The sequence below is a fragment of the Dipteris shenzhenensis genome, chromosome 3 (assembly GCF_047967505.1).
Source record: "Dipteris shenzhenensis isolate YYH24624 ecotype China chromosome 3, Dip_SZ_1.0, whole genome shotgun sequence".
Lineage (NCBI taxonomy): Eukaryota > Viridiplantae > Streptophyta > Polypodiopsida > Gleicheniales > Dipteridaceae > Dipteris > Dipteris shenzhenensis.
Genome location: NC_141598.1, coordinates 48,679,037 through 48,692,290, shown reverse-complemented (window position 1 = coordinate 48,692,290; position 13,254 = coordinate 48,679,037). Strand labels below are relative to the sequence as shown.

The 13,254-nt window shown below is 42.2% G+C and overlaps 1 pseudogene; it reads left to right on the top strand.

The window, feature by feature from the left end:
- Positions 1-5,515: 5,515 nt before the first annotated feature.
- LOC147903927 (glutathione S-transferase F10 pseudogene) lies at positions 5,516-6,817 on the top strand (annotated as a pseudogene).
- The last annotated feature ends 6,437 nt before the right edge of the window (positions 6,818-13,254 follow it).

Sequence of the window (13,254 nt, the reverse complement as noted above, 5' to 3'; positions counted from 1 at the left end):
TTTCCCCTGTAAATCACTCTCTTCATCACTATTTGCATCTTTAACACTTTCAGCCACTTCAAATTTGTGCTTGCCTTTATTAACATTCTTGCTCCCCCTCAATCTACCACTCCATGGCCTCACCTTATAAACACTCTCCTCAGGTTGTGATGGCCCTGACATCACTTTACTTGAGGGTCCATCTTGTTGTAATTTCATCTTTTCAACCTTCGGCATGTGATCATCCTCTACAACAATTGGTTTGGGCTGATAATATGCTTTCAAGCTCACTAAACTTCACATCTCTCCCTTACTCATCTAGTGACGGGATCATAGCATTTATATCCATTTCTTTCAACTAGGTATTCCAAAAATACACATTTGATAGCCCTTGGCTCCAATTTCTTCCTTATCTCACTTGGCACGTGCACATAACAAACATAGCCAAACACTTTCAAATAAGCCAAGGTTGGCTTGTACCCATAAAGCTTTTCAAAAGGTGTCAACCCATGTATGGCATCCGTGGGTGTTCTATGCATGATATACACGGCCGTGCGCACCGCTTCAGCCCAAAAAACATCTCATCCATCATAGCTCTAGCCATGTCACTAATCACCCTATTCTTCCTTTTTGAAATGGGGTTTTGTTGAGGAGTGTATCTACAGGTGACCCATCTCTTAATGCCTTGAGCATCTAGAAACTCACCAAATTCATAGGATGTATATTCTCCACCATTTTCGTATCATGCATGAAAACACTTGATATAACACCCAAGCTCCTTCTCTATCATTTGTTAAAGCACACTTGATAATCTTCATCATCCATTTGACCAACGAAAGTAAGATTTTTGATGATAATGGGCACATATAAGACATCTCCCAATGTTTTCTCCACACCATATTTATCCCTCAAGGGAATATCACAAATGTGAGTAATCTTGTGCATAGTATCATCTCCCATAGAAACAAACTCTTCACTAGGCCTCTCATCTTTGCGAATAAACCACTCACCATGATGCATCATATGATTCGTGGCTCTCGAATATATGAACCAATCACCACTAAAAGAGGGCTCTTGCATGCCACTCATAACACGCTCCATACTAAAGAGATGAGTGCCATAGCCATGCTCATATGGATGCTCTCTTCCACCAATATAATGATTGTATTCTGGTCTTCCACCACACCCTCTATATGTGGCATTATGCTTGGCATAGCAAAGTGAAATTTTCCAACTTGTGGAGTATGATTGGCTCTTCATCTACCACGGGGTGTGGCTCTCCCCCTTCCTCTTGGGATGAAACCACGTGCTCTTTGAGCAAACTCAATTCTGTCCATAGTGTTTTGAGGGCATATGAGGCTCTTCCATGGCCTCTTCGGGCTCCAATTCTTCCTCTAAAAACTACTTGTGGAGGCTTTCAGCCCAACCTTCACCTTTTGCCGTGCATAATGCAACCAACTCCTCAAAATTGGGCATATGGCCTCTCACGAAAATAGAAGTATCCAACGATTTGTATTGAGAGCCTAAACCATTCAAGGTGAAAGACACCAAATCGTCATCTTCCACATTGCAATTTATGGAGGCTAAGTCTTTTGTAATTTTCCTTATCTTAGCCACATAGTCCATGATGCTTCTATTTCCTCTCCACATTCCATGGAGGCATTGCTTGAGCTGAATTTTCCTTAAGTTGCCTCCGTGCTTGTGCCATACAATTTGTGAATGATATCCCAAGCTTCTTTTGATGTGAGGAATGAGTGTATCAAAAACGCATAAGGAAGTCCAATGCAACACCTTTATTGATTTCTCAACCCATGTTTTGTATTCCAATTTTAGCCCATCCAAGGGTTCATTCCAAGGCAACTCCGTGCATTCATCTTCACTCGTCGTCATCAATCCCCAAACACCTTTACCCATGAGGAAATTTTCCATTCTATATGACCAAGCACTATAGTTATCCTTTGTCAACTTTTCACCCACGATTTGGGTTACTTGATTTGAGTGGTTCACCCATACTTGGTTAACGAAATTCACTTCCAAATCCAACTTAGCAAACCTCAAGGCAATGGCGCTTTTCTGATTTTTCTGAGCACACTCACTTCAAGTGAGGTAAATGGCATTAAAAAAAAAGAATTCACCCTCTTTTCAATTGTTCACACTTGCTTAAATTTTAGGCATCCAAGAACATCAAAATTGAGCACTAACAGTCCACTTTTGAGCACAAATTCAACCATGTATCAATGCACTTGTGGCTTTTTCCACTTTCTATAAATGAGCCATTTTGGCATCAAACGGCCAAAAATTTCCTTCCAAACTTTATTACACTAGGAGAAGCGCTTCAAAGTGCCTAAAATCTTTGGCTTCTCAGCTTCGGGGACTTCCTTGTGCTCCCTTAGTTGTCTCGATTGTAGTTTCCCAAAGAAGAGGATCCAAGGTAGCAATGCCAGTCACACTAATTGATTCTCTGCTAGATCTTTTGAATGGTTCTCTCTTGAACTCTTGGTGGTCCTCCAACCTTGTTCTCAGCTTCAACTCTTGTTCAGCTCCTTGCAGCTCTTCTTTCTTGATCCAGCTCCTTCAATTACTTCTCAAGATTGTTTCCTCTCTGGAATGATTCAAGCTTCAGCTCTTTTGGGCTCTTGTGCTTCAACCTTTCTCTAATGCCAAACTAAAGATGGAAGGTGAGAGATCTACAAACAATGCAAGAGGAGAGATATGCTCATGAATCTCCTTCATTCATTCCAAGATGCCAATTCTCCATCTTCACTTCACTTCTATGCACACATATACAAGAAGGTCATAAGACCTTTCACACCCACACTATAAAGATGACATCATCTTATATATCCACACTCCACACTATATCCATATAGTCTATACATCAACAATCACAAGGTGAGCACATGTGTATAATGTACTCATGACAGCTTATAGATGTCATGCTTGTTTAGAGAAACTCTCTTGCTATTGCCAAAACAAATTCCTTAAAGAAATTTAACTTTGTTACTGAGGACAACCTGAAAGGCTTCTTATATTGGGCTACATCAATTCTATTCTCTATGGCCAATAATTGGATTCATGTTAATCCTTTCGATGGGAAATATCTTTAATGTTGTTTGCCCAAGCCATTTTGTGCTTATTCTAGAGGAAAACACCAGAACTATGTCACTCTCTTTATAGCTAGTTGATATAAGCTATGCAACCCTCTTTCAAGTTAGAGAGTATAGTCTCTTTGGCATGCAACTATCAAGGTAGAGTTATCAATGATCACCATGAACCCTTGGACATGGAGGGTAAAGCCTTTGAAGACACTAGCTTAGTACTCATCCGAATAACCTCGTGTTGCTTCTTGAAATGCTCCCCTAGTTTTTACACCACACCTCCTGTTATTTGCTTGATGAGAATACCGGAATGTATCCATCTACTATCTACTCTCAGCAAGGAGGCATTTTTCTTAGTGGTGTTTCATCCTCTTGCAAGTTTGTTTCCATTTATGAAAAAAAAGTTGACTTGAATCTCCTCATTGTACCTTGATTGTGTTTTTAAAGTTTCCTATCTCATAACTTGTCCCCAATTTTGTTACAAGCAAGACAAGCTTCATCGTACTATAGATATACTTATATTATGGAAAATGGGGAATTGATAAGAAGATTTGTCTTTGGAAGCACTATATGAAAAATGAGGAATTGATAAGAAGATTTGACTTGGGAAGAACTTAATTTGGGTGGATAAAGAGTACCAAGGTTCCTACTGAAGGTTAAAAAGTCATATATTGTCCCATGTGCTAGTGTAGGCATCCAAACATTGATAGTCCTTTTGACTTGGAATAAAAGGACTGGCTACATGGGGATTCTCAATCTTTCTATCGGCACCTAGGAAGGACTTTGATCTTTCTATGGGCATCTAGTGGACTCATGCTATTGGTGATGAGGGAACTGTTAGTTTGGGCTCAGTTAATAAGGCCACAAAGTTAAACAATAAAGGTATAGACATTCCATTGATATGTGGAATTGCATGTCCATGTGGGAGCACCCAAACATTGATAGTCCTTTTGACTTGGAATAGAATGGCTACGCTACATGGGGATTATCAATCTTTCTATGAGCATCTAGGAAGGACTCTCATATTTCTATGGGCATCTAGTGGACTCATGTTATTGGTGATGAGGGAAATGTTAGTTTGGGCTTAGTTAATAAGGCCACAAAGTTAAACAACAAAGGTATTAGACATTGGATTGATATGTGAAATTGCATGTCCATGTGGAATTATACATACCTTCCAATTTGAAATTCAATGCAACGGCTTCCCCTCCACCATGAAAAATTGAGTAGAACTCTTGATATGAATTCTAGGTGCCTTCTTTGTTGTGAATCTCAAACATCAGTCATGCAAATATTTTGGGCTTGTCCCATATCTTCTTGAATCTTGGGTATGGTATAATCTAGTATCTGCAAATTACTTAAAAACATTCCCTTGTCAAAACCATTAGGGGCTTCAACTCTTCTTTGATCTTGTGTGTGCAACACTCTATGTGATTTGGATGGTCAGGACTTCTGGAATCTTTCATGAAGTGACTTGCCAAAGTCAAGAGGTTGACTTTTCTACTAGCTCATTTCATATGTGTGGCCTCGTCTGTTTCACATGCCTCTTGAGAGATGCGGCCCTATCTATTTAAGGAAAATGTACAGATCTTGATGTTGCCTTTTTGTTGGTTAAGCTATAATTTGGTGCACTTACTGCCCAATAGTGTAGTATTTAAATGAGAAATCCCCATGACATTGCTTTTTGTATGGGCTCTTTAAAAAGGTATAACTCCCTAGATCATTTTGTGTGTAAGAGAGGATATGTCTACCTACATCAAAACTCGAATTAATGAGTTTGTCCTCCCATGAAAAATTAATTTGGCAAGCTAAGTTAGAAGGGGCTCCCACTAAAAAAATTAGTATAAGTAAGGTTATTGTAAGTCCCTTCCCTCGTCCTCCCTCCTTGCCTTCCCTTATGCAACACCTTCCCCTCGCTCCTCTCCATGCTCGTCTCTTTCGTTCCCCATGAAAGGCTTGGGTCATTGGAAGATGGATCTGGATCATCCGATTAAAAAGTCTTCATATTTGTAATCACCTCCCCTGAATATGGCTGCCCAAATCAGCCTGCTCAAATCAAATCTGACTTGTTTCATGAGGTAAAGGCCCCTCCCCAATCCTTTGATGGCTAGGAAAGGTGGGACACTAAGAATTTCCGAGAGAATATGGCTCTATTTTCTACTTGGGGGAAATTCCTCGTCCCACACTTTCAATATTCCTTGTGAGGTCTCCTTGTCCTTCTCCCTATTTGGGGAGTATACGAAGACAGAAGGAGACAAGATTTAATAAGCAATGTCTCTTCGGAGACATCTGATAAGATTTAATAAGCAAAGCAACAAGGCTTAATAAATGGATTTTTTCACTTTGCCTTTCTCTACGTATCGGCTTGCGCTAGTTTGCTCTATTAAGCTTCATTGTCTCTCAGCTTTGATGCTCCCTGTTTACTCATCTTTCCCGCAATGGCTCTCAAGCTGTATTGCATGCCCATTTCCACCTGCAGTCGCCGCGTCCTTGCTGCCTGCATCGAGAAAGAAACCACTTTTGAAATCGTGAATGTGGACCTTATGAGCGGAGCTCACAAGTCACCAGACTTTCTTGCCCTTCAGGTAGCGCTTAATGCCTGCCCATTCCTAGTCCAAAGTCCTGCTTCGACGCTTTTCTGACAGTTTTCTGAGCTTATGTTCTCTCGGATCCGCAATCCTGTGTCGTTCCCTTTGTATTTGCTAGATTTGATATCTATATGGATAGGACTTGCTCATCAGTTTTTGGCAGATTTGCTCTTTTGACTGACTGTCGTACGAGTGCATTCGCAGCCTTTCGGACTCATCCCTGTGTTGATAGACGGCGACCTCAAGATTTATGGTGAGTTTTATATACCTCTCTTTTTCCCGAGGAAAGAAAGCCGGTTGTGTATCCGCTACACATCAATTTGAGCCTCTGATGCTCCCATTTGTGTCCTGCAACAGGCTCTCTTGCCCATTGGTGTTTGTCTTGAGTTTGTTGTCATCGATATCCCAGGCGCAAAGCCCCCAGTGCTTTTAACACTTCCCCTATTTTACATAAGACATTTGTATTTAAGCAATGCGCAACGGAAAATTTGCACAAGGACATTTCTTGCTCTCGCTTTCCGGCATGGTTTATGCGGGGTCAAGGGAACATACACTTTTTTTTGGAGTAGGAGAGAACGCCTTACATTTTTTTAAAGAAACTGTTTCGCAAGGGGAGTGAGAGCTAAGTCTTCGGTAAGCTGCGAAGTTTAGCACTCCTGTCAGGAACTGAAACAGTTGTTCTGGATGAGAACAGAATCGCGAGCGATTGCGCGATACATTGCGACGAAGTACGAGGGACAAGGAGCAGCGCTGTACGGGAAGACGGTGCAAGAGAAGGCGATGGTGGAGCAATGGTTGGAAGTGGAATCGCAGAATTTCAATCCACCGAGTTCGGCAATAATGAAGGAGGTGTTCGCGAAGGCGAGGGGGAGGACGAAGGACGAGGAGGTAGTGAAGGCCAACTACGAGAAGCTGGAGAAGGTGTTGGACGTATACGAGGAGCATCTGGCAAGCTGCGAATATTTGGCAGGAGACTTCTTCAGCCTGGCGGATCTGTCGCATCTGCCATACCTGCACTATCTGGTGGAAGTGGTCAACATGGGGCAGGCCGTCACCTCACGCAAGCATGTGAACGCATGGTGGGAGAACATTTCTTCTCGCCCCTCGTGGAAGAAAGTCCTCCAACTTCAACGAGATCTCAATCTCCCGTGAGTGTATACTTGCTCTCTCTGTCTCTCTCTCTCTCTCTCTTTTGAGGGGCCATCCTTAAGCCTACACTTCATACAAATTGGAGGAACTTCTAATGCCTACATATTGGGCCCTACACTAAGATACAAAATTAGAGGAACTTAATGGGTACAATAATTGGCGGAACTCTTAATGGGTGCACATTGTTTCATTTTGAATGAGGTAATTATAAATGCCAAGTGGAAATTGTGGGGACATATTTTTTGAGATCTACTCAGAAAGTTTCTTTAACAATAGAATCTTTTATGGAAATATAGTAGTTTTCTCATAGTTACAAATTCTTTTCATAAAAATCATTTGATTGTTTATTTCTATACATGCATGATTGTAACAAAAAGTACCAAATTATTTTTGCTTTGATTGGAATTAGAAAGGGCACAATGAAGTTTGCTACAAAAATTGTACCTTATTTTATATGCTTTACATTTTTTTCATACATTTTTTATAAGATAGGAACATTTTCTATAAGAGGGATTCTTATTGAGACCTTGACTCTACTGGAATTTTGGCCTCTAATGCATCTGCTTTGCTTTTCTTTTTGGTTGTTGCTAGAATTGGACTTTCAATGTGTATGAAATGGCTTGTACTTAGGCATGTCATGTTTCATTTTTTGATGCAAATTAACTCAATATGATGCAACACAATTTTCTAGGTTGTATATTTGTCCAATGTATCTTTATCCACCGCATAGGCAAACTGTGCAATGAATGTAGTGAATGTTATATTAATGTTATGTAAGTTGTTCTCATCTTCATTGTGAGTTGGAGCATTTTCCAAAACGAGCCTTCCCTTTATAAGAAATGGCAAAGTGTTGAGTAAGATATACTCTAAGTTTGCAATGCAAGCATGTCCTAAAAACGTGATTTGAAGGGATAGTATTTAATGCAGAGGAACTCTACCTGAATGAGTCATTAATATCTTTGTTGGTTTTTCAAGAAGTCAATATTTGGTCCACTATTGTTATAACATGCTCTATTTAAAGATGCTTATAGAAGCGTTCTTAAAGTTTTATATGCTTTGCCTTTAGGAGGAAGCACTTTGTTTTGTGCAACTTGATGTTTGGTAAAGCTTTGCCTTCATTATCCGTCTGTCTTTTCCCTTAGTATTGGTTTGAGGGGGGTGTTGGAGATGCAAACCTTTTCATGGCGGCTTACACCTTTGCAAGGAGACCTATGGTTGTGTGGGTCTCGGCGGTGACTCACGTGTCATGGAGATGTTGAAGAGATGCCAATGGAGCCTCCACTCCAAGCTACTCCTTATCAGAGCAATGCAAGGCATGAGCCATCCGCAAGTGTCACTCAAGCGGCCTTCGGATTATTGCAATGTGTTTCCACGAGAGAAAGAGGGAAGGGGAAGAAGGGAGAAGAGAGGGGAGAGGGAGGGAGAAGGAGAAGAGAGCAGAGAAGAGAGGGGAGAAAGGAGGGAGAAGGAGAAGGGAAGAGGAGAGTGAAGGGGGATGGAGTGGCAAACACAAGGACACTACAATGGAAACAAGGGAACACCCAAAACACTCTCTTGGAAGAGAAGAGGGAGCTTGTATTCAAACTTGTGCAAACAACAATGAAGACCAAAGTCAACACTTTGTCCTTTTATACATATCACCTTTTGAAGGGAGGGCCAACACTTTTCCTTTTAGCACTCTCCCTCTCTTTTACAACCAAAGGCTCTTGGGCCCGTAGGGTGCCAAGGCATATTGCTATTCTTTCCATCCCTCCCTACTAGTATCGAAAATAGCACTTGTGTTAACCATATTAGAGCGCTTGGCACAAACCTGACATTGGGAGGTGTTCCTAACCGGTTCCCAAATAGTGCTTGTGTTAGCCTTAGCCTCACGCCTCCAAGGCTTAAGGGATTTGGGGCTCAAACTCCCTGAGCGCCCTCACGCCTTAAGTCATTTGGGGTTCGAACCCCGTGAATGAGGATCAAAACCTATAGTGGTGGCGAGGCTTAACTTCCGCGAGACACTTAATAGTAGCTTGCAGGTGAACATATAACATGTGCACGTTGCTTGCACTCTTTTTCCTCACGGTATTTTGGGATCAAACTCCCTGAGCTTGTACTCTTTCCATGGCTATTTCTATTGACATAGATCTGAAATATGCACGTTGCCTGCAATCGTTGGCCTTGGGGGTTTAGTTGGAACCTACAATTTGTGCACGTTGCCTGGACGCTTTGGCCTCAGGGTATTTGGGGATCAAACTCCCTGAGTTTGAGCTATAATCCTTCCATGTGCACGTTGCCTGCAATCATTGGCCTTGGGGCATTTGGGGATCAAACTCCCTGAGCTTGTCCATTGAAGTAGATCATCACATCTAATCACTGATTACCTTGCATTCGGTGACTTTACTCTGTGGATGTTAACATGCCCCCCTTCCTGTTGCTGATCCGCCCTCAGATCAGCCATGCTAGAGGAGGTGTGTGGTGAGATTTCTGTAGGACTACATAGCGGTCCAACTTGTTGGGATATATCAAGGTGTATGCCTCAGGCACACCTTCAGGCACACCTTGGTTTCTATGTGTGAGTGCTAGGGGCATAGTTAGGTGCCCATAAGCACAATTAGGTGGTGTTAAGCCACATAGGATGATTGAGAGAATCTAGGAGCAGATTGAGGAGATGATTGTGGAGCTCTGAAGTCATTAGTGATGTCAGTGAGCATGTAAGAGGTGCCTACATAAGGACCTCACTCTTCTTCATTCTATATGCAAGTATTCTAAGTTTGTGTTCACTCTCTACTTTCCTTTCAGTTTACCAACATGGTATCAGAGCCCTTTGATCCCCCTTGATCCCATTTCTGCCACATCATCATCTTCTTCTCCATCTTCTTCTTCATCATCTCTTCCCCTTCTTCCCAAATCTTGCTTAAGCATGTTCTCCTCCGTTTCTCTGCCATTCTCCAAGCCCTTCCTGTTGGAGATACACCTCGAAGGGGCGAACCCTTGGCTGCAAGGAATTAACGAATCTTCGTCACTGCAAGTCATCATTTCATGAAGATCGTCGACCCTATCTTCCACGATTTCTCTAAGACTGCTCTTTGCTTCTCTAATTCCTTTTAGGGGGAGCTTCTCCATACCTTGAGCTATCCTGTGCTGAAATCTGAGCAGCAGTGGCTACATATTCAAGCTGAAAATAGAGAAAAACTAGTCGAAAATGAAGAGGCAAGCTATGGTGCTTTGACGTGGATTTGCACCCCTTCTCCTCAGTGGACCTTCTGTGTACATGAGCTTTCTTTTGCCTTAGAAACCCCCTTTTTCTTTGCTTTGGAGAGTGAGAAACAAGCCCTCCAAGTTCAGTCCTTTGTTTTTAACAGTTTTGACAAAGTTTTGAAAGTGATGCTATATAAGATGCTACTTTAGCATTTCTGAGTTTTTGAAGTTTTGAATAGCATCAGTACAACTGTGGCTTCAACCTTGCTTTGAGTTGCTATACCTAGTTTTGATTGGAAAGCTTTCATTTAGCCACCTCTGTGAAGCATATAAGTGAAAGCATCATGGATTGAAATTTGGTCACAAGTTGTTGCTACATTAAATGCTTATATTTTGAAGCCTTTCAGTTGTTATTCTAGCCTTGTAAGAGAGAAGACACTGCCCAATACCTGGGTTAGACCCTCTCATGGCTTGCTTATGCAAAATATGTGAAAAGCCAAAACATAAAACAATGTCTTGTTATGCTACAAAGGAAGAAAATGCCAACATGGCTTCCTTGTTGAAGATTTCCAAGATAATGGTTGCCAAAAAGGAAGCAACTTCAAAGACAGAAAATGCCAATCTACTTTCAGTTGATGTGCCTCCACAAGATGAGGCATCCTTTGAGGATTATGCTTTTTAAATCATCGCTATGTATGCTCCAGATCTCTCTTTTTATGTTGAGTCAAGGTACTCAGCCTGGATAGTCCTCCAAAATGAATGAAATAAACTATTATGTTTTGTGTGTTTTGTAAACACCTCTAGTCACCTTATGATGTAGGCCATGTGTATGTTTTTTGCTCCATGGTATCTCCTGCAGACATTGTGTGCATGTACATGCAGGGGAGATAACCATTGGAAGGCCTTTTGTATCCCTTTTGTTTACCTTACACCCATGGGAACCCTTGCTAGCTTGAGATCCTAGCCATTGATAGATCCATGACCACCATGAGATGGCATGAGACACCTTGTGCTAGCTGTATCCTTGACATAGCCTGAGGCATTCCCTTGAGGGGGGGTTTGTTGGGATATATCAAGATGTATGCCTCAGGCACACCTTGGTTTCTATGTGTGAGTGCTAGAGGCACAATTAGGTGCCCATAAGCACAGTTAGGTGGTGGTAAGCCACATAGGATGATTGAGAGAATCTAGGAGCAGATTGAGGAGATGATTGTGGAGCTCTGAAGTCATCAGTGATGTCAGTGGAGGTGCCTACATAAGGACCTCACTCTTCTTCATTCTATATGCAAGTATTCTAAGTTTGTGTTCACTCTCTGCTTTCCTTTCAGTTTACCAACACAACTATCATGGAGTGAGGCGAGTGAGGTACGAGCGATACTTCCAAAAATGGGTGGCATGCATATCCTCATACATGCGGATGTGATGTCCGTGGAGATTGCGGACGTGGAGGTAGAGGCACAGGTCTTGGAATTGCATAGGACTGATGTCGAGATTGAAGACAATCTAGTTGTTTAGATTGTGGAGGCCGTCGTCGATGGGGCGACTATGGGTAGGGAGATTGCGAAGGAGTAAGAGGAGGAGGAGGTTGAAGTGGACTGTTGCTACGATGGTAGGATCTAGAACTGAGCTGTACGTGTCATTGAATAACTGGAGGCAGAAGAAAAATCCCTCCTGAGTCATCTCTTTGGGGAAGTTGAAGTTGTACAACATATTGGGGTACTTCTTCTGGAGTTCTCTAAATTGGGCCCAAGTCCATCGTCGTTCCATAGGCATATACACAGGGTGGATTCGACGATCAACATGGGCATTGTGGTAATATCTCTAGCTTTAAGAAGGGGAGTCGCCATCATGGCTGTAGATCAGTGTTCAGAGTGTCTCCAAACAAGTGAAAAACACAAACATGTATCCACACAAACTATTATGTTTTGTGTGTTTTGTAAACACCTCTAGTCACCTTATGATGTAGGCCATGTGTATGTTTTTTGCTCCATGGTATCTCCTGCAGACATTGTGTGCATGTACATGCAGGGGAGATAACCATTGGAAGGCCTTTTGTATCCCTTTTGTTTACCTTACACCCATGGGAACCCTTGCTAGCTTGAGATCCTAGCCATTGATAGATCCATGACCACCATGAGATGGCATGAGACACCTTGTGCTAGCTGTATCCTTGACATAGCCTGAGGCATTCCCTTGAGGGGGGGTTTGTTGGGATATATCAAGATGTATGCCTCAGGCACACCTTGGTTTCTATGTGTGAGTGCTAGAGGCACAATTAGGTGCCCATAAGCACAGTTAGGTGGTGGTAAGCCACATAGGATGATTGAGAGAATCTAGGAGCAGATTGAGGAGATGATTGTGGAGCTCTGAAGTCATCAGTGATGTCAGTGGAGGTGCCTACATAAGGACCTCACTCTTCTTCATTCTATATGCAAGTATTCTAAGTTTGTGTTCACTCTCTGCTTTCCTTTCAGTTTACCAACACAACTATCATGGAGTGAGGCGAGTGAGGTACGAGCGATACTTCCAAAAATGGGTGGCATGCATATCCTCATACATGCGGATGTGATGTCCGTGGAGATTGCGGACGTGGAGGTAGAGGCACAGGTCTTGGAATTGCATAGGACTGATGTCGAGATTGAAGACAATCTAGTTGTTTAGATTGTGGAGGCCGTCGTCGATGGGGCGACTATGGGTAGGGAGATTGCGAAGGAGTAAGAGGAGGAGGAGGTTGAAGTGGACTGTTGCTACGATGGTAGGATCTAGAACTGAGCTGTACGTGTCATTGAATAACTGGAGGCAGAAGAAAAATCCCTCCTGAGTCATCTCTTTGGGGAAGTTGAAGTTGTACAACATATTGGGGTACTTCTTCTGGAGTTCTCTAAATTGGGCCCAAGTCCATCGTCGTTCCATAGGCATATACACAGGGTGGATTCGACGATCAACATGGGCATTGTGGTAATATCTCTAGCTTTAAGAAGGGGAGTCGCCATCATGGCTGTAGATCAGTGTTCAGAGTGTCTCCAAACAAGTGAAAAACACAAACATGTATCCACCCCTGACTGCAAGGTGCTAGCAGTCGGAGTATAATCGAAAAGTAATCGGACTACAAAGCTATCACTAGATGTATAAAAAGAACAGAGAGGAAACCTTGCAAAGGTATTATGTTTCTTGTATATTATGTTTTAGTAGAGAATACATCAACTCAACAACCCTCTCTTGAACAAGAGCTGATATAAGGTTTATATAGCCATTTG